The 5,929-nt window shown below is 40.1% G+C and overlaps 1 non-coding gene across 1 annotated transcript; it reads left to right on the plus strand.

The window, feature by feature from the left end:
* Nucleotides 1-5,124: 5,124 nt before the first annotated feature.
* On the plus strand, nt 5,125-5,232 carry LOC112804286 (small nucleolar RNA R71). The gene has a single exon (XR_003202900.1). It is a non-coding gene; the product is annotated as a small nucleolar RNA R71 (small nucleolar RNA).
* Nucleotides 5,233-5,929: the final 697 nt, after the last annotated feature.

The following is a 5,929-nucleotide window of genomic DNA, read 5'->3' on the forward strand; positions in this document are numbered from 1 at the left end:
CCATGGAACTTGCAATTCTATTGCATTAGAGAAACTAATTGAGGCTTAAGCTCAAAGTTGTTTGCTCCAATGGCAGGGATAGAGATGCTTCTCCCATAGAAATCGGGAGTAGGTGTAGTAAAGTCACCCAGCACCTTCCTTGCATTGTTGGCATTGTTGTTGTTTTCGGCTGCCATGAGTTCTTCTTCTTTGAAGATTTCTGTTAGGTCCTCTACAGAGAGTTATGCCTTGGCTTCTCTTAGCTTTTGCTTCAAGGTCCTTTCAGGTTCAGGATCAGCCTCAACAAGAATGCTTTTGTCCTTGCTCCTGCTCATAAGAAAGAGAAGGGAACAAGAAAATGTGGAATCCTCTATGTCACAGTATAGAGATTCCTTGAGGTGTCAGAGGAAAAGAAAAATAGAAGGCAGAGGTATAAAATTCGAACTTTATCAAGAGAGATGGAGTTCGAATTGTGCATTAAGGAATAGTGTTAGTCCATAAATAGAAGGATGTGAGAAGAAGGGAAGTAGTATTCAAAGATTAAGTAAAGGATTTTGAAACCATTTTGAAAAATACTAATTGATTTTCGAAAATAAGAGTGGGAAAGAAATCAAGTGATTTTTGAAAAAGAATTTGAAATTAGAAATCAAAAAGATTTGATTGAAAGCTATTTTGAAAAAGATGTGGTTAAGAAGATATGATTAGTTTAAAAAGATGTGATTGAGAAGATATGATTTGAGAAACATTTAAAAAAAGATTTGTTTTTAAAAATTAATGACTTGGCTATCAAGAAAGGATATGATCCACACATTAGACCTTTCTCAACAGAAAAGGCAACATACTTGAAATGTTGAATCAAATCATTAATTGATAGCAAGTATCTTTGAAAATGGAAAGAAATTGATTTTGAAAAAGATTTGATTGAAAAGATTTGATTTGAAAAAGATTTGAATTTAAAAAATTTTGAAAACTTGAAAAAATTTGCATTGAAAACAAAATCTTCCCTCTTGTGCCATCCTGGCGTTAAACGCCCAGAATGGTGCACATTCTGGCGTTTAACGCCCAAAACTCTACCCTTTTGGGGTTGAACGCCCAGCCAGGCACCCTGGCTGGCGTTTAAACGCCAGTCTGTCTTCTTCACTGGGCATTTTGAACGCCCAGCTTTTTTTGTATAATTCCTCTGCAGTATGTTCTGAATCTTCAATTCTCTGTATTCTTGACTTGAAAAGACACAAATTAAAAATATTTTTGGATTTTTAATAATAAGGAATAATCAAAATGCAACAAAAATCAAATAACAATGCATGCAAGACACCAAACGTAACAGTTTGTATACTACTGACACTAACAAAATGAAAATGCATATGAGACACATAAACACTCAAGTCAATAGAATTCAAAGATCAGAGCAATGAAATCATCAAGAACAACTTGAAGATTAATGAAGACACATGCATGGATGCAAAAAGAACAGAAACATGCAATTGACACCAAACTTAACATGAGATTCTAGACTCAAACAAGAAATATTTTTGGTTTTTTATGATTTTGTAAAATTTTTTTTTTGTGCTTTTTTCGAAAATTAAGTGGAAAAAGAAAATAAGGTATCAAAATTCTTAATGAGAATTCCAGGAATCATGCAATGTTTAGTCTAAGACTCCGGTCCAGGAATTAGACATGGCTTCACAACCAACCAAGCTTTCAAAGAAAGCTCCGGTCCAAAACACTAGACATGGCCAATGGCCAGCCAAGCCTTAGCAGATCACTGCTCCAACAGCAAGATTGATAGAAATCAACAAGCTCTTGTGATGATAAGTTGAAACCTCGGTCCAATGAAATTAGACATGGCTTCACAGCCAGCCAGACTTCAACAAATCATCATGAAACTCTAGAATTCATCTTCAAGAATTCTGAAAAAAAAATACCTAATCTAAGCAACAAGATGAACCGTCAGTTGTCCAAACTCGATCAATCCCCGGCAACGGCGCCAAAAACTTGGTGGACGAAATTGTGATCACTACAACGTCGCACAACTAACCAGCAAGTGTACTGGGTCGTCCAAGTAATAAACCTTACGCGAGTAAGGGTCGATCCCACAGAGATTGTTGGTATGAAGCAAGCTATGGTCACCTTGTAAATCTTAGTCAGGCAAACTCAAATGGATATGGGTGATATACGAATAAAACATAAAGATAAAGATAGAGATACTTATGCAATTCATTGGTGAGAATTTCAGATAAGCGTATGAAGGTGCTGTGTCCCTTCCGTCTCTCTACTTTCCTACTGTCTTCATCCAATCCTTCTTACTCCTTTCCATGGCAAGCTTATGCAAGGGTTTCACCGTTGTCAGTGGCTACCTCCCATCCTCTCAGTGGAAATGTTCAACGCACCCTGTCACGGCACGGCTATCCATCTGTCGGTTCTCAATCAGGCCGGAATAGAATCCAGTGATTCTTTTGCGTCTGTCACTAACGCCCCGCCCTCAGGAGTTTGAAGCTCGTCACAGTCATTCAATCATTGAATCCTACTCAGAATACCACAGACAAGGTTAGACCTTCCGGATTCTCTTGAATGCCGCCATCAATTCTAGCCTATACCATGAAGACTCTGATCTCACGGAATCGCTGGCTCGATTGTCAGGCGAGCGCTCAGTTGTCAGGCGATCAACCATGCATCGTGTATCAGGAATCCAAGAGATATCCACCCAATCTAAGGTAGAACGGAGGTGGTTGTCAGGCACACGTTCATAGGTGAGAATGATGATGAGTGTCACAGATCATCACATTCATCAGGTTGAAGAACAAGTGATATCTTAGAACAAGAACAAGCGGAATTGAATAGAAGAACAATAGTAATTGCATTAATACTCGAGGTACAGCAGAGCTCCACACCTTAATCTATGGTGTGTAGAAACTCCACCATTGAAAATACATAAGAACAAGGTCTAGGCATGGCCGAATGGCCAGCCTCCCAATGATCTAAGATAGCATCAGAACAAGGATAGCTACCCAGATATCTCTCCATACAATAGTAAAAGGTCCTACTTATAAAGAACTAGTAGCCTAGGGTTTACAGAGATGAGTAAATGACATAAAAATCCACTTCCGGGCCCACTTGGTGTGTGCTTGGGCTGAGCATTGAAGCATTTTCGTGTAGAGACTCTTCTTGGAGTTAAACGCCAGCTTTGGTGCCAGTTTGGGCGTTTAACTCCCATTCTTGTGCCTGTTCCGGCGTTTAACGCTGGGAATTCTGAAGGTGACTTTGAACGACGGTTTGGGCCAACAAATCATGGGCAAAGTATGGACTATCATATATTGCTGGAAAGCGCAGAATGTCTACTTTCCAACGCCATTGAGAGCGCGCCAATTGGGCTTCTGTAGCTTCAGAAAATCCACCTCGAGTGCAGGGAGGTCAGAATCCAGCAGCATCTGCAGTCCTTTTCAGCCTCTGAATCAGATTTTTGCTCAGGTCCCTCAATTTCAGCCAGAAAATACCTGAAATCACATAAAAACACACAAACTCATAGTAAAGTCCAGAAAAGTGAATTTTAACTAAAAACTAATAAAAATATACTAAAAACTAACTAGATCATACTAAAAACATACTAAAAACAATGCCAAAAAGCGTACAAATTATCCGCTCATCAATATCCTTGAGCTTTAAACACCAAGGATTCTTCATTCAATTGAATGATCAATTCTCCTCTATCAACATTAATCACAGCCTTTGCTGTGGCTAGGAAGGGTCTGCCAAGGATGATGGATTCATCCATGCACTTCCCAGTCTCTAGGACTATGAAATCAGCAGGAATGTAATAGTCTTCAACTTTTACCAGAACATCCTCTACAAGTCCATGAGCTTGTTTTCTTGAATTGTCTGCCATCTCTAGTGAGATTTTTGCAGCTTGCACCTCAAAGATCCCTAGCTTCTCCATTACAGAGAGAGGCATGAGGTTTACACTTGACCCTAAGTCACACAAGGCCTTCTTGAAGGTCATGGTGCCTATGGTACAAGGTATTGAAACTTCCCAGGATCCTGTCTCTTATGAGGTAGTTTCTGCCTAGACAAGTCATCCAGTTCTTTGGTGAGCAAAGGGGGTTCATCCTCCCAAGTCTCATTTCCAAATAACTTGTCATGTAACTTCATGATTGCTCCAAGGTATTTAGCAACTTGCTCTTCAGTGACATACACATCCTCTTCAGAGGAAGAATACTCATCAGAGCTCATGAATGGCAGAAGTAAGTCCAATGGAATCTCTATGGTCTCATTTTGAGCCTCGGATTCCCATGATTCCTCATTGGGGAACTCATTGGAGGTCAGTGGGCGTCCATTGAGGTCTTCCTCAGTGGCGTTCACTGCCTCTTTCTCCTCTCCTAATTCGGCCATGTTGATGGCCTTGCACTCTCCTTTTGGATTTTCTTCTGTATTGCTTGGAATAGTACGAGGAGGGAGTTCAGTAATTTTCTTGCTCAGCTGACCCACTTGTGCCTCCAAGTTTCTAATGGAGGACCTTGTTTCAGTCATGAAACTTTGAGTGGTTTTGATTAGATCAGAGACCATGGTTGCTAAGTCAGAGGTATTCTACTTAGAACTCTCTGTCTGTTGCTGAGAAGATGATGGAAAAGGCTTGCCATTGCTAAACCTGTTTCTTCCACCATTATTGTTGTTGAAACCTTGTTGAGGTCTCTGTTGATCCTTCCATGAGAGATTTGGATGATTTCTCCATGAAGGATTATAGGTGTTTCCATAGGGTTCTCCCATGTAATTCACCTCTTCCATTGAAGGGTTCTCAGGATCATAAGCTTCTTCTTCAGATGAAGCTTCCTTAGTACTGCTTGGTGCATTTTGCTTTCCAGACAGACTTTGAGAAATCATATTGACGTGTTGAGTCAATATTTTGTTCTGAGCCAATATGGCATTCAGAGTGTCAATCTCAAGAACTCATTTCTTCTGATTAGTCCCATTGTTCGCAGGATTCCTTTCAGAAGTGTACATGGGTTGGTTATTTGCAACCATTTCAATTAGCTCTTGAGCTTCTGCAGGCGTCTTCTTCAGATGAAGAGATCCTCCAGCAGAGCTATCCAAATACATCTTGGATAGTTCAGAGAGACCATCATAGAAAATACCTATGATGCTCCATTCAGAAAGCATATCAGAGGGACACTTTCTGATTAATTGTTTGTATCTTTCCCAAGCTTCATAGAGGGATTCTCCTTCCTTCTGTCTGAAGGTTTGGACTTCCACTCTAAGCTTACTCAATTTTTGAGGTGGAAAGAACTTTACCAAGAAGGCATTGACTAGCTTTTCCCAAGAGTTCAGGCTTTCTTTAGGTTGTGAGTCCAACCATATTCTAGCTCTGTCTCTTACAGCAAAAGGGAATAGCATAAGTCTGTAGACTTCAGGGTCAACCCCATTAGTCTTGACAGTGTCACAGATTTGCAAGAATTCAGCTAAAAACTGATGAGGATCTTCCAATGGAAGTCCATGGAACTTGCAATTCTGTTGCATTAGAGAAACTAATTGAGGCTTAAGCTCAAAGTTGTTTGCTCCAATGGCAGGGATAGAGATGCTTCTCCCATAGAAGTCGGGAGTAGGTGCAGTAAAGTCACCCAGCACCTTCCTTGCATTGTTGGTATTGTTGTTGTTTTCGGCTGCCATGGGGTCTTCTTCTTTGAAGATTTCTGTTAGGTCCTCTACAGAGAATTGTGCCTTAGCTTCTCTTAGCTTTCGCTTCAAGGTCCTTTCAGGTTCAGGATCAGCCTCAACAAGAATGCTTTTGTCTTTGCTCCTGCTCATATGAAAGAGAAGAAAACAAGAAAATATGGAATCCTCTATGTCATAGTATAGAGATTCCTTGAGGTGTCAGAGGAAAAGAAAAAATGGAAGGCAGAAGTAGAAGAATTCGAACTTATCAAGAGAGATAGGGTTCGAATTATTCATTGAGGAATAG

Source organism: Arachis hypogaea, chromosome 5 (assembly GCF_003086295.3).
Source record: "Arachis hypogaea cultivar Tifrunner chromosome 5, arahy.Tifrunner.gnm2.J5K5, whole genome shotgun sequence".
Classification (NCBI taxonomy): domain Eukaryota; kingdom Viridiplantae; phylum Streptophyta; class Magnoliopsida; order Fabales; family Fabaceae; genus Arachis; species Arachis hypogaea.